Consider the following 24,772-nt stretch of genomic DNA (forward strand, 5'->3'; position numbering starts at 1 on the left):
GGTTAGGTGACCTAATTTCATCTGTGCTACTTTCTTCTTTCTAACCTCCAAAGGCAGAGACCCTGAACTGAAAAGTATATAAAAAGATTCTAATTAGCACAGGACAAATAATAAAATAAGACCTCAAATGAAAAGAGGATTGATTTTAATTTTCTAAATTAACAAATGGGTGGAGTTAGACCAAACTGCAAGTGTGGCACCTACTTGAATGCTCCACAGCATCCTTGGGTTTTGTGGGGTTTTTTTTGTTGTTTTGTGGGTGGGGTTTTTTTTGGGTTTTTTTCCTCATTCTTGATAGGAAGGAAAGCTCTTGGGTGGAGTTATAGCTCTCATCAAAGAGTTGTCTTGTTTGGACATGCTGACATCACTGATGTCCTCGTCAGCTGTAAATGTCAACCTGACTGTCAGGAGGCAGCTACATATGAGAGAGGTGAAAGTGTCTGGTCTCACCTCCTGCCTCTTCGTGTGTCCCACCTGTGACAGGCAGGAAAATCTTGCTTTGATGAGCAGCTGGGAAGGCCATTGTCTTCTGGGATGCAAAGAAGTTGTCTCAACCCCCTTCTCATCAGGAACTTGGTCAGAAGGTCCCACAAGGAGGAGCTGTTCTTAACCGTCCTTCATTGTCTCTTCCATAGAAGACAGATACTCTTGAGAAGATGATTTTTGGGGTGGCCAGCATTGGAGGACTCTTGAAAAAGGCTCTCTGCAGCTGGGATTAGCCACTAGGACATCACAGCTTGTAGCATCTTTGGCCAAATACCTGGTGAGTGATGCGTTTTTGCCAGGTTGAGAGGAAGCGTTTAGTTGGGTGCTCGGGGAACTCTTTCCTGCAACTGCAATTCTTCAGCTGAACCTTCATCTTCATTGCTGTTTTTCTCATTCTTCTCTGGGCTTCTAATGACAGTGATTATACCAAATGCAATACATTTCATGTACTGTGGAAATGATTTTCAGGCCCAACTCTCTCTTTCGGTGCTTGGAGGATTGTTAAAAATACTGCTTTTTAGATTAAAGTTATTTTATCCTCCCCACTCTATTTCCAGTCCTGTGTTAACCTGCAAAGTAGTAAAACTGCTGACTTTGTTATGTTGCATTAATTAATTATCTCTATAGCAACATGCACTGATGTCGTAAATATGGGAATTCAGCAGCACAGCTGGATGGAAGACAAGCTAATAGATAAATGGGGAGGCTTTTTTTTAAATGCTCAAATATCTGCAGTAGTTAAGTAAACAGAAGATTACTGATAAAGTAATATTTTTCATTGTTTCTCTTTCACTGCCCTATTCCACTTTCGACTGAACCTTCTCAGTTACATAGGTCCCGCATGTTCTTGCTAAAGAGGTTTTGCAAGCTGCTGGTCTGCCTCTCCATCTGCTCAAAGCACTGGGTTATCTCCTGCTTGCTTTTATACTCGTATGTGGAAATGCAGGCAACAGGGCTTCTTCTTGCAGGAGAAATCCCTTTGGTTTCAGCAAAGCCACCCTGCTAAGGGTGGTTCTTCACGGGGAGGGAAGGTGTGGATCTTGAGGAGGGAGTACAGTTAATTTTGGCACTGTGTGAGGGTGACACGGTGCAAGATGGGAGATGTCAAGAGGCAGAGGAGCTGGAAGAAGTAGTGAATTTTGCCTCTGAGAAGGCTGGGATGCTCTGCTCTGCTTGATGTCTGTATGAGTAGTCATGACTTGTCTGGCTTTTAGGAGTCCTGGCTTCTCTGTGGAGTTCTGGCCAGGCTGTGCTACTGACTCTTCCCTGTTTTGGTGCTACTGTCTTAGATAAAAGGCTGCAGAGAGGTGTCTGTATGAACAGTGCCTGTGCATCATGCTTGCACTGAGCCTTCTGCAACAGGGCTCAGAGAGGGACCCTTTCCCTGTCTCCCCAAAATGCAGCAGCAATGTTTTGTGATGATAGCTGCAAAGCCAGGCTGGGAAGAGGGCAAAGTAGCTGTTTCAGGGGAAGAAATATGGTAAGAAGAGACTCTTAATTGCACTGCAGGCCTGAAGCTCCCCGGAGGTTGAGAGCTGATGCTTTTCTAGCTCTTTTTTTTGTCAGATAGTCTATTCATTGAACAATTTCGTTTTGCTATTTGTTTGTCACCATTGGCTGTGAAGCTGATCAATTCTTACCGGTCCAGCACAGTGCTTGAGGAGTAAAGGCACTCTCCATTGAATAATTTATTCAGTTAATCTATTTTGATTTTTGGCATTTGACAGGTCCCAGGCAGGGTACGGTACGTCTGTGGAGGAGTCTCAGTATGCAGTGCTGCTATTTATACAGCATCCCAGCTCCGGGAAGTGCTGTGTGGATGTGCTTGGCGGGGTGAAGAGCTTGTGATCTCAGAGGGAGCGTTTTAGGATGCCAGTCACTCTTGCGTTCTGCTTCATAAAAAGACTTTGTGATGTTTGCTTAGTTTTGCACTGAGGTGAAGCAGAGAAAATTCACGGCACATATGTGACGGACACTGATAGGTAAGCTTTTGGGCAGTCCCTTTGGAAGAAGATATTGAGGGTTAAACCCCTTTTTGGACCAGCCCAGATTGTTTGCCATGCAGCATGTGCTGGGAAAAGAAGGCCCCAAATATTGCTGGTCTGCTCCATATTTAATTCACTGCCATACCCAAGCCAGGGAAGGTTTAACTCTGAGTGCAGGACACTGCACAAACCTCACGTTAAAAATCACTGCTCTCTGCCTGGGATATGTGCAGAAAGGGTTAAGCTTGTAAAACAACCTGCCCTTTTCTGTATAAATTAAAAAACCCCAAAAAACGTTAACATGGTAATATTTTTATTTCCGTAGAAAAGTGTTTATTTTGGTAGCATGCACAAAGTTTCTGCTATTCTAAAACACTGAGATTTCACAGCCGAGCTTTCATGTTCCCAGCAGAGAAGGAGGTGAGATACTCAAAGAATCTCTGTTCTTATTTCAGCACTGCACTCGCCAGCCAAATTTTCAAAGGAGCCCAGTTTGCTGACATGAATGGGGTTGCTGATGTGCCGAAAGAGAAGGAAGTGCCGGAGAACATATTCCTCGCTGGGTCCAAGTCTCTCCTATTTTATCTTTCTCTTCCATATGTTTTCTCTGTAATGAGAGGAATTATTTATCATTAAAGTGATATATAATTTAAAAATTAAAGTTAAAATTAATGAATGCTTAAATTAATTTACTGACAAAAATAAATGTCTGTCCTTCAGATCCTATAATTTTAATTGGAGTGGGTTACAGCTTAATTAACATGTATTGATTCTAGTGCTGTGCACATCTATAGGTGGGTGGACTGTGTAGCAGTGTTGGGAGGAATCCTCGCAGATGAAGGTGCGTTAAGATTTGCTGATAACGTTCTGAATAATTGTCTTGTGAAGAGACAGAAAAGTCTTTGGTCTCAAGCTGTTTTCTCTGCAGAAAGCTTAAACAAAATATGTTGTTTAAAATTAGGGCTAAGAATTGGCACAGCCACTTTGTAGATGGGAAGAGAATTCTGCTCCAAAAATGTTAATGAACTGAATCATTAATGAGATGCATGAAGAATACAGAAAATTGAAAGGAAGTTGGATCAAATAAAGAAGCTGATGCAACTGGAAATTTTTGGGGAAAAAAGGTAGGCTTCAGTTTGGTCCTGGCTCTTTTGCCTGGGCAAGTGTTCCCCATTTCCTGGTGGGTGATGCTGGGGAGGAGTGTGACAGCATGGGGTGTCATTTTAAGGGAGGTGTTGGCAAATTGGCCTGCAGAGGAGCAGCTGCTTTGGGCTGGTGGGAGGAGATGACATCCTGAGGCCTCTCCAACTCAAGATGTTCTGGGAGCCTGTGAAGCCTCGGAGCAGGCACCATGCAAAGGCCCTGCAAGCAGGAACCCGTAGGGTGAGGAGAGAGAAGGCAATCCTTGCTCCCTGGCACAAAACCCTCTGCCTGATGCTGAAGAATTCTTGCCTGACCTGTTCTTCATAGCAAAAGACCCACTCCCAACCTTTGCAAATCAATCTCTTTAAAGAGAACTCTGTATTTTCTGGTGTTAATATTTTATGGTTTGTCAGTGCTATGAATTAACAGAATGGAAGATGCACCACATCTCACCTTGCAACTGCAGTGCGCAGACTGCCTGGCCTTCGCTAAGTGATTCAGGGTGCTGTTCCCCAGGGACCCTCTGCTATTTGTAGTGTGAGAGCTACCCACAGGAGCCTCTTGGCTCTTTGGGACAGGTTTTTGGTGTGCAAGGGCCATCCTGTTAGGGGAGGGTTTGGTTAGCACAGGCTCCATAGCAACCTGGAAAAGGCTCTGGCAGCGTCTCTCACTCCTAACCCTATGGAGGCAGGTATGCTTGGAAAAGGGGTTTATCTCTTGGGAGGTCTATGCATCCTGGGAGTGTAGGGGACCATAAACCTGCTGCAATGGGTGAGGCGATGTGCCAGACTGTGAACAGAGCATGATCCTGTGCTGAGCTGGCAGCGCTGTTTGCTGTCTTGCCCTTCCCAGTTGAAGGCAGAGGAGATGGAGGGGGTGTGGGAGGGTGCAGGGCACTTTCAATTCCCTGAGCTCAGTGCCCAACTCTTCTTGGCCCTTTAGGGTTTGCTGAACCCCTGCGATGCCTCAGGACTTTGCGCTGTGACAGGACCCAGTGGCAAGCTTGCAGCTCCCTCCTTTCTTCCCTGCACTGGTTTCCATGGCTGTGCTGGGCACCAAGGGCTCCTGCGTGCACGGCGGCACGAACTGGAGGTTAGCTGAAATGAGCTGTCAGCCGGACTGTTTGTAGGATGGTGAGCAGGCCCAGCTCAGGGCTGACTGCTGGCAATCAACTCTGGGGTGTGTGTCTTCGGCACTGTGCTGTTTGCAAGGGAGAGAAGCCGGTAAGTGTATGTATGTGTTCTCTCACCTTTGGGTTTGAGCAGTTTTTCTTTCCATAGCACAAGCTTCTCTTTTCTCCACACAGGTTTTCTTATTTTTTTTTAATTGAATCGTATAGGTGCAAAGAAAAAAAAACATCCCTCTAGACTTGACTCACAGCAAAATATTTAAGCTCAGATTCAGGTTGCAGAAGCAAAAAGTAAAGGAAGAGAGAAGGTTTTTTTAGGGCTCATGAAATCCCATCTCCCCTGAGCTGGAAGAGCCTTGCAGTTGTCTTCTGTCACTGCTCTCTGCACAGGGGATGGGGAAGGAGCTGAGCGGCAATACTTTGGGGAGCCCTTCACCCCCTTTTCTGCACCTAAATCCAACTTGTGACTCAATGTGCTGTTTCTTGCCTTGCAGTGGGGTAAAGATACTAAAAAAAGCAGCCACAAAACCTACTAGCTAATGAGGTGGTGACATCTGATGTCACATATGAGCCGTGTATAAGCCACTGGCTGCTTGTATCTGGGAAGTCCCTTCACCGCTGGGGTGCAGGAGCACTGGTCCTTTCTGCAACCAGGTATCCTCTGACCTGTATCACCTGATATAGCCACTGTGGGCGATCCCATAGGATTACCCACCGCTCCCAGATACAGTGCTATGCAGGCTGCTATATTTTCAACACACAACAGGAGATGAATTAGCCCTCAGATTTCTTGGGTTCCTGAGCATTTTCAGGCAGGCACAATATTTTATCCATGTCTTCTCATATTTCACACAGCATGATCTGTTGCTGCATGGGATAAGGATGTCCTTGCTCCTGAAGTTTTCTAATTAAAGTTCTCCCTTTGGCCTATTTGCCCTTCAGGAGGGGTATTTTGATTCATCCAGCGGGGTTGGGTAAATGGAGACTTCTCTTCCAACTTGTCAAGCCCATCCCTTGCGCTGTCCCTTTTTATTAATGCATAGGCAGTGCCTTCCTGGAGACTTTTTTTTTTTTTTTCTCCAATATATTGAATAAATTCTACATCAGGAAGGAAAGAAACTTGCAATAATGAACCATCAGTGGGTATTTAAGATTGCTTTAATGGGTCATATCGACGTAATCTACACTTTTTCCTGGGAAGATCATACTGGGCCATAACCTTAATTCATATTTATGTCAGAAGAAATTATACAGTGGAGATGGCTGAGAAAGAGCATTTCTCTGCTAAGCAGCCAGATATAAATGTAAAGATCTTCTAGAAATATGCCAGGATTTGGAGGTGGGGGAGGAAATATCAGGTGTTCAGGACATTTCTCTCTTGCATGGAAAAGTTCCTCAAAAACTGGTTTCTCACCCCAGGATGTAACCCAAGAAGGTATGTGCTCATGGGCCCAGAAGTGTGCAAGGCTGAGCAACTTTAAGATTACCTTCAAAAGCATCTTTATCATATTCATCTTTTTTTCAGTGCTCTGCTTTGCATGTGGCTTAGAGATGTGTGGGCATGAGAGATGCCCATAGGTGGTTTGGCCAGTTTAAGAAAAAATCAGAAGGAAAGGAGAGGCCAGTCAGAGTTATACACATAAAAGCAATGGAGGTAAATAAAATCAGTAAGGTTTGACCTTCCAGTCGTGTCCTTATGGTTATTATTCCTTGTTGGTCAGACCCCTCTGAAGGCCAAGAGTCAGCCCGGACTGGGGTATTAGTGGCATTTAGGTTGTCTGCAAGAGAAAAAAGACGAAAATTGTATTTAAACCCATTCCTCTTGGCCAGGACAAGCAGTTCTGTCTTGATCTGCTGCTGCAGGGAGATGAGATAAAGTTGCAAGTTCACTCGGTCAAGATAGATGAGGGTACAGGGGAAGGCAATGAAAATAATACAAATTACTGGAGCCGTCTCTGTGAGGCTGGGAGAAAGGGACAAACATGACTAATGCCGTGTGAATGATTTGCAGAAAATGATTTCTTCGACAAACTTCGCCTTTATAGAGGTAAACTGTCAAAGGCCACAATGCAAGTTTTCTGATGTGTTCATGAGTCAGAATTATTTAATGAGGAAATGAAGCAGCCGTCCCCTAGGCCTTCGAGCTGGGTTACCCAGGGGACTAATGCTCCTCTTGGCGAGAACGAAACAAACACCGTCTCCAAGCAAAGAACACTTGTTCTTGAGGTCACTCCAAGCTCTTCCAGACAAAATTAGGCTCCTTAATTTGAGGCATTTGCCATGAGATGTGAAACCTAAATGCAAAAAAGGGTTGGGTAACGCAAGCATTCAAGTGTTGATGCTGGTGCTCTGTTTCTATAAACATTTCTAGTTGTTTGTATCTATACACACTTTATATTTTTCCTTTTCTGATACACCATCTTATTTTCTTGTTCTTTCCATCAACCTTTTTGATATACCTGTGAGAAGAATCATTTGTTCAGTGTGATTATCTTTAGCAGAAGGCCAAAACCTAAAAATTAGTGGTTTTGCACAAATACAGGCTAAAGAACTAGTCTGTTTTATTGTTTTTTTTAAAGTGTATGTATATGTATTTGTTGAAAAATAGGGTTTCAGGTCAGCTGAAATGATTTGTTTTGAACTCAACAAAAAGTTATAACAGGAAGTAGCAATTTAAAAAAGACCAAACCACTTCTTTGTGTGTTTCTGAAATGAGATGTTTTGACTTCTACTTTTTGAAGCAATGTTTGGAGCCAAAATGAAGTTAATGCTAACTTAAAAAAAAATAATAAATGTTTGGCCATATTCCCCATTGAATCTTTTTCCCCCATTTTCTTCTTGCTTTAAATTTTGTTTAGGAAGAAGTAAGCAAAACTTTTTTTGAACTGCCTCAGAATGACCCCACCTCCCTGACCAAGAAAGAAAAAAATATCCATGTATTACATGGTTATTAACTGGTTGAAGCTCCTGTGAACAAAAAAAACCAAGGCGAAAGGAAAGCTGCCACACATTTGACATTTTCATTCTAGCAAATATTTGCTTTTTTCATTCGGTGACCCAGGCTCTGATTTGGGAAAACATTACTTGCATGCCTAATGATGACTACGTACTTAAATCCCTTTAGCTTCTCTCCTTTCAGGGGAGTCAGGCCATCTCTCCCCCTGAACCAGCAATGCTCAAAGACTCCTTCATGGAGATCACTTAAACCTGTGGTCTGCTGGTGTACCGGCAGGCCTGTGGGTGAGGTCCAGCTGGGGAAGTCCTCCCGTCTCAAGTGTCCATCCCATCTGGCTCTCAGATGCTTGCACAGATGCTCCATGCAGTGACTATCCGTTGAGGTGCAGGATGTGCTCATGAAGTGTGACTTGAATTTTTGCTGCTCTGAAAATGGGAGAGTAAGCCATCAGTGCAAGCCAGGAGAAATGGGAGTGACATCTGAGCAGTCCCCAGGCTGTCCGAGTACAGGAGTGCCTGAAAATAACTCCTGCCAGCATGGCAGAGCCTGGAGCTATCTTGGGAGCTATCTTGGATCCCTTTTTGCGTGGCAAGGGACACCAGAAAACTGGATGCCACAGAGGCTGCTGGAGGAAGGCCAGCTGGAGGGGAGGTGACATGTGGCCTGAGCTGCAGGACAGGTACGAGGGACATGCGCTTTGCCTCACCCCTGCTGTGAGAAGGCTTTGAAGCCTCCTCCCTGCTCACTGCGCAGGTATGGCTCCTGTCAGTGTGTCCCAGGGGCAGCAAAATGGCTCATGCTTCCATGGAAAATGCTGGTTTGAAGAACTAAGTGAGAGAGGAATGTGTTTTTCCTCACTTTCCCAACCAGAAGGTTAATGAGGTGGCCAGGTGAGTTTGAGGGAAGTTGCAGTCTTTTCATCATATTGACGGGTGGATGCATTTTGTTTCTTAGAGTACGTTTAAGACTTTAATTAAATCAGGAGTATACTCTCTGCAATGGTTCTCTGCTACTCATCAGCTTCTTAAGGCCTTGTGTGGTGGGCTGACCCCGGCTAGATGCCAGGTGCCCACCAAAGCTGCCCCATCACTCCCCTCCTCAGCTGGGCAGGGGAGAGAAAATACAATGAAAGTCTTGTGGGTTGAAATAAGGACAGGGAGATCACTCAGCAATATCCGTCACAGGCAAACCAAATTCGACTTGGGGAAAATTAGTATAATTTATTACCAACCAGGTCAGAGCAGAATAACGAGAAATAAAACTAAACCTTAAAAACGCTTTCTCCCTACCCCTCCCTTCTTCCTGGGCTTAACTTCACTTCTGATTTTCTCTCCATCCTCCCTTCCAGCAGTGCAGGGGGACAGGGAATGGGGGCTGTGGTCAGTCCCTCTCATGTGTCTCTGCTGCTCCTTCCTCCTCACACTCTGCCCCTGCTCTAGCCTGGGTCCCTCCCATGGGAGACAGTTCTCCACAAACTGCTCCAATGTGAGCCCTTCCCACGGGCTGCAGTTCTTCACACACTGCTCCAGCATGGGTCCCTCCCACGAGGTGCAGTCCTTCAGGAACGGCCGACTCCAGCGTGTCCCCCCTGCGGGGTCCCCAGCCCAGCCAGCAAACCTGCCCCAGCCCGGGCTCCTCTTCCCACGGGGCCACAGCTCCTGCCGGGAGCTGCTCCAGCGCGGGCTGCCTGTGGGGTCACAGCCTCCTCTGGGCATCCACCTGCTCCGCTGTGGGGTCCTACATGGGCTGCAGGTGGAGATCTGCTCCACAGGCTGAGGAGCATAGACTGCCTCACCGTGGGCTTCATCATGGGCTGCAGAGGAATCTCTGCTCCGGCACCTGGAGCATCTCCTGCCCTCCCTCTCTGACCTGGGTGTCTGCAGGGTTGTTGCTCTCACATATTGCTACTCCTCTTTCCAGCTGAATTTGCCATTTCCCCCCCACCTCCCTTCTTATCCCAGAGGTGCTCCCACCGTCACTGACGGGTTCAGCCTTGGCCAGCAGCAGGTCTGCCTTGGAGCCGGCTGGCATTGGCTCCATTGGGCACAGGGGAAGCTTCTAACAGCTTATCACAGATGCCACCCCTGTAGCTCCCCCCCCCCCCCCGCTACCAAAACCTGGCCATGCAAACCCAATATACCTGGATTCATTATTCAGTATTGTTTTTTTCAGCTTAAAATAAGCTTTAAAGACCTGTTATTGAAGAGATTAAAGTTATAACATAAACAAGCTCATATACATGTTGTTTTTCCACAGAAGATGCTTTTAGTATCATATTTAATGTTCCAAACAAAACCATTGCTTATAGCAAGCTTTGCAGTCTGGATGTCTTTGAAAGGGTAGATATGGACCCTGTTTGATCTTGCACTATTTGGGGGGTTTGATTTGCATTTTGTGGCTCTTATCTTGTAAACAAATAATCCTTTATATGTCTGTCGATCAGGATGTTGCCCACAGAGCTCTACAGAAATAGGAGACTGCTCTGGAGGGTGCAAGACACGGATTTAGGGGCAAATGGAGATCACGGGTGTAAGAGCGCTTTTGCTTTGAGGTTTGGCTCATCACAGGAGAGACAGGACATAACTGTTTTGTTTTCCTCACGTGCCTTTTGATTTTTTTTTAAGAGGTTCCAAACTGCACCTGGCAGACTGCAGGGACGAAGCCACTGCTGGCATGATTATTGCTGATGAATTTGCTAGAAATTTACAACACCTTGCCCAAAACGCAGAGAGGTGAAATAGTTGCTCCTGGGCACTTGGCCTCTGGGCATGGTCCCAGTGCCCAGGGGGATAAATACCACACACAGAGCTAAGTTCGTCTGTGCATCTGCATTCAAGGGCAGGGAGAAGAGGAAGAGGGCAGTGCTCAAGAAAGCTTATTCATTCATTTGCTCAAGGGATGCATCATACTTGGAGCTGCGGGTCAGATAGGGGTGGTTGTTAGGGGAGGGCCCTTAGTTCGTTGCAGGCTTGCTCTTGGCATGCAGTGACCTGAGCCATTGGAAAGCTTGTGGCCAAGAGCTCCTCAGGAGTCTTTCTGCTGGTGGCTGATGCCTGCTGGAGAGGAAAACCCAATGGGAGCAATGGGGAGGCTCTGAGGGTCTGGCTGCACCAAGCCACTTTGTCTTGTGCTGCTGTGGAATGTCACGCACATCCCTGGGGCACAGGGCAACCCTGGGTGAGCCCTTGAATACCACTCCCAGTGGGGTGGGAGACAGGTACCCCCTGGTCCTCTGAAAGGCAAACCCGCTAAAAAGCCACCCTACAAATCTGGCTGCCTCCCAAGCTGCCCCTGCATGGTGGCACTACTAGTTTGTGAGTCTTTCACGGTGGCAACCAGAGCATCAGCTCTTTCAGCACATGTGCACAAAAGGGAGGGTGCAGGAATGAATCAGACGGTCACTGCTGTTGTGTGCAAGCAAGTTTTTCTAATGTAGTTATCTCTTGTTTCTGTAAAGGTTATAAAAGTAAATAATCCTGCTATAACACAGTGTCCTTGCAGTCCCTGCCTAGCTCCATGGATAACTCTTCCTGAGGCTGACTTGTGGTGATTAATACGCTACAGAGGGAAATTATTTTTTTTTTGAAAGGGAGCAAAGGACTAAAGCTGAGAACTTGCCTTGAAGAAGCTTGTTCCCTTCATTTCCCCTGTGCTTGCAGCTGATTAGCTTTTGTTTCTTCTTCCAGCATTAACTGGGGGAACTGCTGTGGTTTTGTCCCTCCTCCCCTGCAACATTGATCCCCAGCACTGTGAGGATTAGCAAGTGGCCAAACACATCAGGAGGTGACCTTGCTCTGCCATAAGATCCCTCCTCACAGGCCTGGACTGCTGGGCTGCCATGGGGAAGCAGACAGCATCCCCATGGACTGGGTAAGTGACATCAAGAGTCTTTCTGCACCCAGTGTAATGCCTGGGAGTCTGGAGAGGGACTGGGGCAGGGATGTGAGCAGGAATGAAGCACAGAGCTGGGCAGGAGAGATGCTGGCCCTGTGTGGGAGGGGCTGATGTGTATTACTCCCCTTCCTGGCAGTTTTGCTGTGCTGAATGAATATTTATGGAGGTCCTGTCTCTGTAGTGGATCCTCTAGCACTCTTGCAGAGAACTGTATTGGGTAGTGCCTTATGCTGTAGCCAAGAAATGGGAGACAACTGCAGGCTAGGTTGGTGCTGGCCAGTGTTTCTCTGAACAGCATGGCAGGGTACCAAGTACATGTAATACAGCTGCCAGGTATCTTATGTCCTAGGTGCATAACAAAAAGCACCTCTGTACTGTTCGGATGCCGTTAGCTGGTTACCACCACCACCACAGTCTGCTGAAAGCACAGAGTGAGGCATACACCTGTTTTGCAAAAATAAGGAGAGTAATGAAAACTGTCCTTTTCCTCCCTGAAAATTCTCAGTATTGCACCCCGCTCCCTCTGTCCCATATGTGTAAATTGTCTTACATGGGATTTAAATTCTCTGGGTTTGCATTCCCTGATTTACCAGAACCATTCCATCTTTGTGGACCACAAAGGTTCCTCTGAGCCATCCAGTTCTATTTGCTACCCACAGACGTGGCTTCTCCAAAACTCTCCAGTTACTGGTCAGATCTCTTTTGACCTTTGAAAGCTTTGGCTTGGGGGGGAAGATCTTCCACCCCAGGATGGATGCTGCTCCCTGTGCAGGGATGCTGCAAAATAAATTCCACCGTGAAGAAGGGAGAAGCATCTCATCTTCCTGCTTCCTAGATTTAGCTGCGCCATTAGCTGGACCCTGCACATAAAACTAATTTTATAATTTGTAAATGTAGCTGAGTGGGTTTTATAGAGGAATGTTGGGAAGTGCTGAAATACCTTCAGTAGATTTATAAAGAAGTTCAGTGCATAAAGCTCTCTCCCCTCTTCCACCCCCCTGCCTCTGTCTGGAGTTGCATACAACAGAAAACATGTCCATGGTAAGGGCTTTGTGGCCAGCACTCAAGCCTTTAATTTTGCTTTTACAAGACAGTTTTATAACATCAAGAAGAATGGAAAAGCTGCAAGGCATGCACACTCAAGATGCTGTGCTCCTGGAGAGCTTTGGATGGGCTCCAGGCAATGTTTGGAGGCAAAGAAAGATTAAGGTCTTGGAAAGAAGAAAAAATAATCAGCCAAGCCCTCATCCCACAATATTCCTGTTCCTGTGAGCTGGGAATGTCATTGGAGCACAGGAAGGACAGAAAAAATGTGTTTCTGCAATGTCATGTGTCTGAGGGTGAGTTTTGATTGCATCAAGAATAGCTTCTTCTATTCCACCCTATTGAATTTTCCATATGTAATGAAAAAAAGCCATCCCATGATCTGGAAGACTAAAAAGCCTGCCTTTCACTTGTGATTGGGCTCATCATAGGGTTCCCATGTGGTTTCTCTGGAGTTTAACAAGGGAGAAATTCCCAGTTGCTGGCTATTCCCCTGAGTCAGAAATATGCCTCCCCTATGTGCTTTCACCAGGGAAGATGACATTTGTAGTACCCAGTGATTTTTTTGGAGGGGATCTATTTCGTTCTTTTTGGATGTAATTATAATAGACTGACAGGTTTGGAAATGGTTAGCTAAGGGACAGACAGATGGATGTTGTGACTGTGTGTACCCTGTTTCCTTAGGAAACCAGACTAGCAAGCACGCCTGCATGTGTCAGAAAACACCCATATCACAAGTGCCTGCCTTATACAACCCTGGCCCCATATGAGGGCTTTATGGGGTCAGGCAAAGGGTTATGGACCCAGAGATCTGGATTAGCAAGCCAGGGCCAGGCTGATAATCAGCATTCATAGAGCAGCCTTATCATAACCAGCAGCAGCCCTTCGCTCCCCCCTCTTTATCACCCAAGGACTAAGCAAATGTGTTGGCCAGCTTTCCTCCTTAGCTTTCTACTGGGGATTATCAGAAGATCTTGCCTGGTGTGGAGAAGGATCCTCCCAGGCCAGTCTCCCCACCTCTGGCTCAGCAGTTTGCAGATTAATCTCTGCGTTAAGACCTTACATACCTGAAAAGTGTCGGAGGGTGGCTCAGAGCCGGAAAGATTGCCTGAGTGTATTTTTCCACTCCATCTCTCTGTTTTTTTATGTTCTTGGTTGTGTTTTCTTTTAACGATTCCCACCTTGGACTCTTTCCTGACTTTTCTTCTCCCTCTCTCTCTTTTTCTCCACCGCCGCCCCCCATCTTTCTATTGAACACTGATGGAAAAAGAGAGTGCTTTCCTCCTGCCTGCTTAAATCTTTGGCTGACTCTCACAGAAAACCAGTCACACTTACTGCAGCTCCCAAAGCCTTCAAATCATCAGAGGAGAGGGGAGGGGGGAGCCACAGAGGCAAGGAAATCATTTGTATAGGCATAGAGTGAAGAATCACCTTCCTTTAAACTCGTGATCTGTCTGTGTTTGTACAGATTGCTGTCTCTGATCTTTTTTTTCTCTGCCCAGTATCTCTTTTCTATTATCTTTCCTCTGCCTTTGCTGTTGGATCTGTGGTGTGTCCCTTATTGCTGGGACATCTTGCTCCCAGGAGAGTTTGAATAAGGACACTGAGACTTGATGATCCAGATTATTGACAAGAAATCATTACTAAAACCTTTTAATGCATCTTCTGTAATTGATACAGCAATAGGGGAGGGCAGTTTTTTTCCTGTAGATGCAGGAGGGGTTTTTTTTCCCCCTTAATGTCTTTAAAAGGACTGAGCATGGTGTTCTTCAGCCATTTACTGATGGGTTAAAACGTCTTGGTGCCAGATCCTTTGGGCTCTGTAAATATTGCCCTCTTTGCTACTTGCAGATGAGTATGCTTGCAGGGAAGCAGATGGAGCCCAAAATACTGAGCAGTGGAAGACCCTGAGGGGCAGAGAGCTCACTCCCAGCTAAGCACCATCCTGTGCATAATATTGGGGTCCCCCTTTTAGCTACCAAGCTGCTTGGTCACCCGTGTATGCCTATGGCCCAAATTGTGGCCTTATTGCCCTGAGTTAAGTGGGGTAGATCCTACAGGGAAAAGAGCAAAAGAGGTGCTCTGAGCAGGGCTGAAAACACCCAAACCTCTTACCTGGGCCATGCGGGGCAAAAAGCAGCATGGCTGGGGTGAGGGCAGTGGTGTTGGTGTCTGTAAGGAGCCCAAGGAGGGGAGGGATGGGAGTCTCTTGGGGTGAGACTTGGCAAAGCCCCTATTTCCTCAACCAAGGCTATCTTCTGGCCATCTCCCTTGGCTTTTTGCTGGCACCTGTTGCTAGGAGATAGAAGATGCTTTTGAAGTATCTTTGGCTGCCCTCTGCCTTCCTGGAGAGCTTCAGGTTTATGTAGTCTCCCTGCTCCTTTCCTCCATTCAGACTCATCCCTTTCATCTTTCTCCCCTTGCCTCTGCGCGCCGGTCACGAAGGACTCGCCGTGTCCTCCGGCTGCAACGTGGTGCTGTGTTTGCTGTAGGGTGCTTGGTTCAAATGGTGCTGCGAGCCCGCTCCCCCAGCCCACTTATTTTAATTAGCATGGGATTCAGCAGCAGACACCTGTGAACTTAACTTCTATGCCAGATGCTCATGTTCCTCCCCAAGGATGGAGGAGCCAGGACTAAGAAAAAGCAGTTCCTCTGACACGTATGCAACTCCTTCTGCATGCAGATATGGGCTACATAGGGAACCCCTACTACCTGCTTGGTCAGGACTTTGCCTTCAGGATGTGCAACAGCTTCTCAGCTCTCTGCAGGCATTTCTCTGCTCAGTGGGTTTTGCTCGGGCATCAGCCTCACTTCAAATAAAAGCTTTGTGGTGCTGCTGTTAGGAAGCCAGGTAGCAGACAGGGGTTTCCTTGAGGGTTAAAATAAAAAGGGAGGTAAGGGATACTGCAGAGGCACAGATGAGAGTAGGGCTGAGTACGTGAGTAGGGGCGTTTGCCCCAGTTCTGGGTTCTAAATCACTCTGTGTGCCTTTAAAGAAGAAAAACCAGCAAAAATAATCAAGCAATGTATAAAATGAGAAACCTGTTCTCACTCTTACAGACACGTGCTTGCAGCCCTCTCCCACAGCCGCAGAGCTGCATACACAGAGCAGGTGGTCACTTAGGGCAGCAACGTGTTTAGTGATTGCCTAGCGAGTAAGTGACATTTTCCAGCTTGCCTAAGGATGCAAGAAAAAATGCATATATGTCTCCACCGGACCCACGAGCTGGTGCTGACCTATATACATGCACAATTATACGCACAGGGAGATGCATGCTTCCCCACCTTGGAGCAAGGGGCTGAGCCCAGTGTGGCTGTATGCCAGGGTGAAAAATAGCCAACATGGAGTTTTTCCTGAGAAACCTCCTAGATCCAGGGATGTCAGTGGAGGGCAAGGGCTTGGCAGGAGCTTAGCAGGGTTGAAGTGATGTATTTAGCCCAGCTCCTGTTTATTTGCCTTTGGAGTGAGGGGTGAAGCTGGTTTGGAGGGAGCAATGACAAACCAAGCCAGTCTTCTCTCTCTGAATCCATTAATGCCCGTTGAGCGAGGGGCTCCCCGCTGCGGCCCGCGACCTGCCTTGAAGGCAGTCAGGCTGGTACCCCTCTGGTGCTCTCTCCTCCTCCTGTCCACACTGATTTACTATTTCCCATATTTCATTTCTGTTATGGCTCGTGGCAGCCATGTTTAGCGATTGCTTCACACATGCATCATGCTGCAGGTGTCATAGCATAATGGCTGGTGCCTTTGTTTAATTTCCAAAAAACTCCCCTTAAACCACTAAACCCCAAGCCAAACCAGTTTTATCCTACCTTTAAAGCTGAGATTGCAGAAGAATGTTCCATGGGAAGTGGAGAAGTTTTCAGTGATATCTTACTTTTCCCTTTGCAGCCTCACCCTAAGATTTGTTTTCAACATTATGGGCATTGAGTTCTCAGGGAATGCTTTATTTTGGAGTGTTAGCAATATGGAAATGAAAAGTAAGGATCAGTCTCAAGAGCTAAACTGAGCTGTGTAAATTAAAATGAAACTTTTGTGGGAACTTTTTCCTTTGGGCCTGCCTGTATAAATATTAACTCAGGCTGGTTGGGGTCAACTCGGAGGCAGGTCTTGCTTCATCACCAAGAGGTCCTTTTGCTCTGCTACACCTGGACAGCATCAGCTGTTTGAGCCTTAATTCCACCTGTGCTTCATATATGGAAAGGGGAAAGCTCACTGTAGAAGGAAGGATAAAAACCAATTTATTCTGTAAGGAAGGGCTCATCCTACCTGGCTCCCCAGCAGTGATGCAACACAAGCCTTGCCATAAATGCATTAAACTCCATGCTAGAAGCAGCAAGGGCTTTCTGCTCCTCTGCACTTCCTCCTGCTCACAGTCATGCTTGGGAACATATTGCTCATGTCAAACTTGAGCGAGACAAACTGCTTTCCCCGCACCCCATCCCTGGGCTGCCGTCATCTGTGTGGCCACCATTCCGTCCCACTTAACTGCTCGGGCTAATGAGGGAAATCAATCACGCTGCCTTGGGGCTGGCCATCCATCTCCACCAGGGCTGCCCCCTCCTCAGCAGCTCCGGAGGGGCCGGGGGAAGCCTGGCCACTTCTGTGGCACAGTGGACAGCCTGAGCTTAGGTTCCTCATGAGCATCCTGCAGGAGAAGGGTGCAGGTTGTAGGGAATTGCGATGCTAGAATTAAAAGCTAATATTTCAACAATGCTGGATGTTTTGCAGTTGCTGTCTTGGTATTAATAATTTTCCTTTAGCTAGGAGATGTTTATGCTAGATCTGCTTGTTTCTAGCTGAAAGAAACCCATTACAAGACCACCTTGAGTCCTCTGTAGCAGGCACTTCTCTCTTTTAGTAGAAATTGTTGGCTTAGGAAGGCCCCAGTAATGCAGAAGTGTAAAATCACAGATGAAGTGAGTTGTGTTGGAGGATGCTGGCCATTTGCTTTGTTTTTAACACCCAATTTCTGCAAATTCCCTGTGGAGGTGCTTGAAAAGAACATATTTTCCCTTATTTTTTCCCACTAGTTTTGTCATTCTGACAATTGGTTGATGTGTTGGTTGTGTTTCTAATGCTGCTGGAAATGGTCTTGGCTTTCGTGGCTTTGAGCCAGCACCAAATGTGATTTCTGCAAAGGAAATGGGCAGGTGTTATTTGTAGGAGAGCAAATTGTAGTGGGGTGCAATAGGGCCAGAGGAACAGTTATCTACTGCCTATTTTACATCTTGACAACAGCTTTCCTTATTTATTGTAAGGCTAGGGATTCTTTGAGGATATTTCCATTTTTCTCTGCTATTTCTGGCAGTTGTGCTACAGCAAATTGGTCTCTGGCTGCACCTTTTCTCCTCCATTTTGGCTGGAGGGAGCCTGTCTTGCTTGCTGGGTGATCAAAAATCATCCCACGAAACGGTACCCAGTCCTGCAATGAGCCATTAGGGGATACAGTATTAAAATAATGCCTTACTCAGCAGCGATGCAGTGGTGCATGGGGGCAATATTGTGTCCCTCTGCACTGCCTTACAGAGCGCTGGCACCTCCCCAGGGTTAATGGCCACCGAAACAGAGTGATGTACACCTTCGCCTCTGCTTTTGGTGACGTGAAGGATGGCTTGCACTGGTTGCTGTCAAAAGGAGACTGAGAAGGAGGGGGAGAAGTTTGTTATTCTGCATGGAGTGCAACAAAGCTGCTGTTGAGCCCAGGAGCTGCTCTAGGTCATTGGTGAGAAGGGGAGAAAAGCATGCTTACACGAGGCAGAAAACTGGTTTTGGTTGGCTAACAAACATTTTTGGATAGGTTGAAAAGCAGAGCTGCTCTTCGACAGAGTTTCTTTAAATGTCAGCCTAATACCAGCTGCAAAGACACCGAGTTTTTGTGCCTCTGCTTTTCTTAAGATGTCATATCCAGGAACTAATCACCTCCCAGAAATGATTAGGATGGCGACTGCATTGCAGTTGGGTTTGAGCTGTGCCCTGGGCGAGTCCTGAGGCAGTTAGCTGCATTTATTGATCTGTCCCTTTTTCACTCACATTGAAGGAAGACCGTGCTAAGTACCAGCACCTAGTTAGAAAATGAGAAAGACTAGTGGCATGAGAGATCTAACTTTGTTAACATTGTTAATCAAATATTTAAACAAAATAACATAAAATCTAGTTTCATTAAAGCTCTGTGGATTTGCTCACCATACGCTATGTATGTATATTGATGTGATGTTAGCTTTTTCCATCTTTTGAAAGCTTTTCTGATATTCTAGCTCTTACTAAAGTGAGCATTAAACAGTCCAAATGCCTCCTTGGCTGACTGTCTTAAAATTCTTGAATCCAAGTTCCCTAGCCTTGATCACCTAAATATATCTTGTGTTTGTAGTTGCCATATTTTGCCACTCTTGCATAATCTTTAGTTGTTAAGAAGTCCATGGATTTGACTTCTTCCCCAAATGCTAAGTGAAACAGCAATATTTACATCCCATATAGTCTGCTGTCAAGTTCTGTCTTTTCACAAGAAAGGCAGGGATGAGACCTCTTATTGTTCTCCACTCTGCTGGACGTAGCTTTCTCCTTTTGCAATATGAGCTGCTGTCTAACACCGAATAGGATAATATTTAATCTGACGGACATCATATGGTTTCACAAAGTGGTGTAGCGTAATTGGAAAAAGAAGAACGGTTCAGGATTATGGTGAGACAACTCAGCCAAAATGTAAACTGAATACATTACAAAGCACTACGGGACTCGCTTGTGTTCCAGCACACTATTTATGATCTTTAACTGAATCAAAATAGCTGACAGGATAAAAGATGAGCCTGTCTCTGTTAGTTTGCAATTAGACACACGGCTCACAAGCATCTGTTTTCTAGGAGAGATCACTGCTGGCAATTGTATGGCTCTTGTTTTCCTCGAAGGGACACCGGAGCTGGACCGAAGAACTGGGGCTGTGAAAGGGCTGCTAACATGATAAAAAAAAATGAAACTAGTGTTTTCAGAGGGAAGGCGAGGAAAGCCTGACTTAATTAAATTAGCAAAACGAAAGCTGAGGAAGATAGCTGCCTATAAATACGTTGGTGGAAGACGAGGAGGGGAGAGCATCAGCAAAGGAGAACTATTTATGCCTGAGGACAGCGTTGGCACAAGAACAAATGTATGTAAACAGGCCCAGAATAAATTTAGCCTGGAAACTGGAAGATCATTTCTGACAATTGGAGAGCAATCAGACTCTGGACCAGCCTCCCCGTGGGAACAGAGGGGATAAAACCCTTCCTGCTTTTAGCAGGAGATTGCAGGAAGGCCGGACCCGTTGAACCAGGGATGCCATGTAGCTCAGCCCTCCTTCTCCTTTCCTTATTTTTCTATGATTTCAGCCTCAGCCTCATATTTATGGCTATTCTCATCACGTCCCAGCCCTCCTCCCTGTCCCCTGATAACATATCTTGGTTGCTGGCTTCATTCCCTTCTGATGCAGGTGGCTTTCTTCTAACTGTAATAACTTTCCCTTGTGGTCAGGAGCCTGCAGTATTCTTGGTGCTTTTTAATTTTTTATCTCTGTGCCCAGTCCCTCTTTGTCCATTTGTCCTTCTTGCATGGAGGAGGCCAGGCAGGGGACAGGTGGTGTCCTCCAACCAAGGTGGCTCTGCCAAACCCCACGCAGGTAGGAGACTCCCTGGTGAGACTCTGCCATTTCCTGCCTGGTTTAAATAGGCATAAAATGGTGATCGGAGCCTATTTCCAGCCCTTGTGCAATATGGCCCTGAAAATAACTCATCCCACTGATGGAGAAGGGCTTTTTGGAAATCCAGTGTACTCCCTTTTGCACAACCTGGGAGCCACAGATGCTGAGCAGCCTTGGGAGGCTTAATGGCAGTAGTTTGCAACCTGAGCTCTGGGGGACACCCCGTTATTTGCACAGCTCTTTCTAGGACTGGCAAATGAGAGATGCTTCATAATACCCTAATTGGCTTTTTGTGTGTCTTTGCTTGTGTTTCCCTCAAACTGTTGTGAAAGGGGTGCAGAGAGTAAGGTTGCTGAGCTCACCTTGTCTACAGGGATGCTTCCAGGATGGCACCAGTGATGCTTTTGGCTCACAAGATTGGATGTTTCTGTTTGGTTTAGGTGCAGCAATGAAGCTTATGCATTCAAGTTGCCTTTTTGCTAAAAATACAGGCAGTGGATGGATGCAAGTGGGTGTGAGGAAGAAAAGGGATTTCTTTGCTTGCAGGTTGTACCCATTACACTAGACTGGAGCCTTTCTTCATTTATTACTGTAATAACTAGAAAATACACTCTGAAGCTTCCCAAAAGGCTGGAGGCCTTGTGAGGAGAAGCATAAGACCAAATGCCTTCTGCAACCAAATCATAATGTTAAACCCCAAGCGTTATGTCCTGTCGCCCGTCTCCCGCCCCTCGCCCCCCCAAAAAAAACCCCACAACTTTGTAAGGGTATTATATAAGCTTTCTGGATTATCTAAAGAGATCTGTTCAGCAAGGTAGTTGAAATACTGGATTTTCAGGAGAATTAAATTTCTGCCTATGTGTGTTTTGGGCACCTAATTCCTCTAAGGCCTTTAAAAATGCCTGCCTTCATTCATATTCTCGGAGTGTCACCGCTTAACTAGCCTTAGCTGCACGCGTGCTACATCAGATATTCAGACAATTCCTCTTGATGAGGGAGCAAAGCTTTGCACTAATACTTCTATTCTGCATGCGCACAGCTCTTGCAAAGGACTAGCAAGTGCATCTGTTTGAACTTTACACTGCCTTCATTTCATTTCAATTATACATTTAGTTATCATTATCAATCGCACCACATGTGGAAGTTGGGGAGGGGGGATGTGGAAGTGAAGGCAGCCAAAATGAAACTCCTTCACTGTGATGCTTCACCTCATTTCCTAACCTACAGTCTCGCATCTTGAAAGCATGTATTTCTAACCCTGTTAATGCCCATCTTTTGTAAAACTGTTCTCTTTCCCTCTCATTATTACAGGTTTTATATTCATTCTTACCAATTCTCTTTTCATAAAGCAAAACAGAAAAGTTATCTGATCAGAATGCATTAAAAAAATAATCCTAAACAGTGCCACCAACCAACTAATTTAGTAAAGCAACAGTTTGCACACATCAAGGTTTTTTATTCCTTTAATGCTTTGACACATAATTGGGCCACAGGTAAAGTTGAATAAATCATTTATGCAAGGATAAAACCATGGACTTTCTCAGCAGAGTGGGAAGCCTTTGCTGTGCTTCCTTCCATACTGAGGGGCAACTGAGTGCCCAGACCTGGTGGTTGGGTCACTGAGGAAGGACTGTGGGGCCACATGAGCTGCCTTACCCAGCTGAGAGGACCCAGCCCTGCAGAAGGCTCAGTTTGGGTTCCAGCTTCCCTGGCAGCGTCAGGGAGGGATTCGGGCTGTGAGCTCCCAGGCTGCAGGGTGCTACCTGGGACAAATCCCTGCAGTGGGTTGAGTGATACCGTGGAGATGGCACTGGGGTGTGACTGGTCAAACTCCTCTTTGATGGGACAAGACCTTAAAGAGGGTGAATTGGTAAGAATTTAATTTTCAAAACTTCTGCCTGCTTCTTCAAACTCCTCACCATCCCATTTTTTTTGGTGTGGACCCACAGAATATGGCCCCAAGGCAGCTGTATCATTGTCAGAATTGTACATAGTCTGATCCTAACCAAGTCAAACCTCATATGCCAATTATGAGGCAGTTGGGCTATGTCTTATGCAAACACCCCCCCCCCCCCCCCCCCCAAATTAAGCCCTTTATTTTGTGTGTCCATAGAATAACTTCATAGCACTGCATATCCTGGTTTTCCTCAATTCCTGCCTTTGTTGATTTGGGTCCTAAAGTAGCAAAAAATAATATTGAAATTCTCAAGACTTCTCTTTATTTATTTAGTGTTACCTTGGCTCTGCTCAGTTAGGGTGCCTCAACATTAAGATTGTACCAGCTGAGCCCTGCTGTGCAGTGCATGGGAGTCTTTCTACTTGCAGCCCCCTGAGTGCAGGCAGAGAGTAAACTGATAATTGTTTGGTAACTCACACCCAAAAGCAATGCTGTGCTCAACTCCAGCTGCTCTCCCATGTGCACCCAGTCCAATTCTTGTCGTCTCCTCCCACTGCCATTGCCCTAATGCGTTGCTTCTGGGGTGCTGTTCTATAGACTGTTTTGGGAGGAGTATGTTAGATGAGGTAGAAAACTAGGCTGAATTCCTTGCTGGACCTCTCAGCTGAACTGCCTGCCTTCATGCCTTTCCAGTGCGTCTGTCTGGTAGCATAAAGGAAAACATCATTAATTTTCAGCCTAATCCCTACTGAAGTATTGAGCTTCTCCTGATGACCAGGAGCAGTCTAGGAGATGCCAAGAGAACTTATGTGTCGGTCAGGGCTGTGGGAAGTGGTCATCCTGGCTGGTGGGTGCAATTTGCTTGGAGGTGCTGCAATGCAGCTGCCAGTTTGCCCTAGGACCAGACTTACAAGGCTTTTTGCTGTGGCCTTTATCCCATTTCAGGAGCAATGCCCTGTCTGTCTCTTCAGTAATAATTACTGACTCTTGTCCATGGTCTTGAGATGATCTGGTCTCTCTGTGCAAGTGCTGCCAACCCTGCATCCCCTCTGGGGTTGTGCAGGGACAGAGTGGGCAGCAGGAAGCCCTGGGGCTAGCATTGGCTGCTGCTCCACAGTTGAATGGGGAAAGAGAGGAGGATGGAGGAAGAGCAGCTGGAGCTCGTGCTTGGTGTCCTCCTGTGTTTATCAGTGATCCCTTCAGATCTTGGCTGGCGCCTATTGCTGCTGGTGTGATCCTGGCAGAGGGGCCATGCTTGTCCCTTCTGCACTCATCTCTGTGACCCGCCACTGTGGCGTGCTTCCAGAAAAGTCATCAGGTACTAAAAATAACTGGGGAATAGCTGATGGTGTGTCTTCTTTCCACGTGTCAGTGGAATTGGCTAGGAGGCTGACTCCAGCCGGGACTGCTGCTGCCTGTGGTCAGCTGCTCCCTTGTCCTGCTGGGCAAGGACAGGAGTCTGCCGGTCTCTTGAACAGGACTTGGAGGTCACAGCATCTTGGTGTTGCTCCGTGACTTCACTGCCATGCTTTCTAGGCTGTCAGAGGCAATTTTCCTCTGATGCTATGAAACCAGGCCTTGACAGACAAGTAGGCTCTTCCAGCACTGGTTGTGTTTATTACCTTTTGCAGGCACGGTGTCAAATCTTTGGCTTTGCTTGCCAAAGCTTTGCTTGGATGTCTGGATGAGTAGAGGCTATGATATAACTTCATATCAGAGGGACTGAAGTCTTCCAGCTTTGTTGCTGTCCTCACCCTTGATTAGGAGTGAGGAGCTGGTGTCTGGAATATCTGTAGCCTAAAGCACAGCCCTCCCTCTCTGTATCTGTGAACTGATGATGGGTGCAAACACCCTGAACTTCGTCCTACAGGACAAGACAGAATTTCTGGAGTGCCTTACAGGAGATGAAAACCCAAGAGCTTGCTGTGTGTGCTGCAGTGGTCTTCTGTCCATTATGTGACCACAGAACTGGGCTTGCAAATTGCTTTGCTGCTTTTCTCCCTCTCCCCATCTTTATTTGTTGCTTGTTATTATTCAGGACATTGTTCTCTTCACTGGTCTTTCCTGTTAGGTGATGCAAAGCCAAGTGATGCAGGACTCCAAGGAGGATGGGCGAGTTGACATGGACCTTGCTGATTCAGCTGGGCTTCTTTGGTGGTAAGGCCTGGAGATTACAGCTGTGGGCTCGCTCTGGTGCAGTTGTGGAGCCTTGGGTGCTCAGTGTGCCCTGTAGCAGGTGGGGGAGTGATCTGGACACCCTTCTGTGTTAAATAGCTGGTTTAATTTGGCCTCTGTCTGAAGGGACCTGTGCTGCATGACCTTGTGTGCTGGGTTGCAAAGGGCAAGATGCTCTACCTTAGCAAAGTGCATTCAGTTCTTTAATCAGCAATAGCAGTGTCTGTAACCTTGCTTCTAACAGCTCTCTGAAATGATTACGCTTTATCATCCATGCTAAACATATTCAGCCTTGGAAACTAATGATGGGGGGAGGCATCTCCATCCCTGTTTGTGGAAAGGGGGCTCTTCCCATGTCTTGCTGGTGTAGGGGGCTGCGTGCTCAGAGTTAGTCTG

General features: G+C 46.5%; 1 long non-coding RNA gene across 2 annotated transcripts in view; it reads left to right on the forward strand.

The window, feature by feature from the left end:
- Positions 1-24,356, forward strand: part of LOC130154800 (uncharacterized) — a 54,293-nt gene extending 29,937 nt beyond the window's left edge. The window contains exons 12-18 of one of the 2 annotated variants that reach the window (XR_008823860.1): positions 636-763; positions 2,927-3,312; positions 3,433-3,595; positions 4,557-4,837; positions 11,386-11,569; positions 12,684-12,933; positions 24,273-24,356. This is a non-coding gene — a long non-coding RNA (uncharacterized LOC130154800). The remainder of the gene's footprint in view (positions 1-635; positions 764-2,926; positions 3,313-3,432; positions 3,596-4,556; positions 4,838-11,385; positions 11,570-12,683; positions 12,934-24,272) is intronic. The other variant, XR_008823861.1, reaches the window with a different exon arrangement.
- Positions 24,357-24,772: the final 416 nt, after the last annotated feature.

Source organism: Falco biarmicus, chromosome 9 (assembly GCF_023638135.1).
Source record: "Falco biarmicus isolate bFalBia1 chromosome 9, bFalBia1.pri, whole genome shotgun sequence".
Lineage (NCBI taxonomy): Eukaryota > Metazoa > Chordata > Aves > Falconiformes > Falconidae > Falco > Falco biarmicus.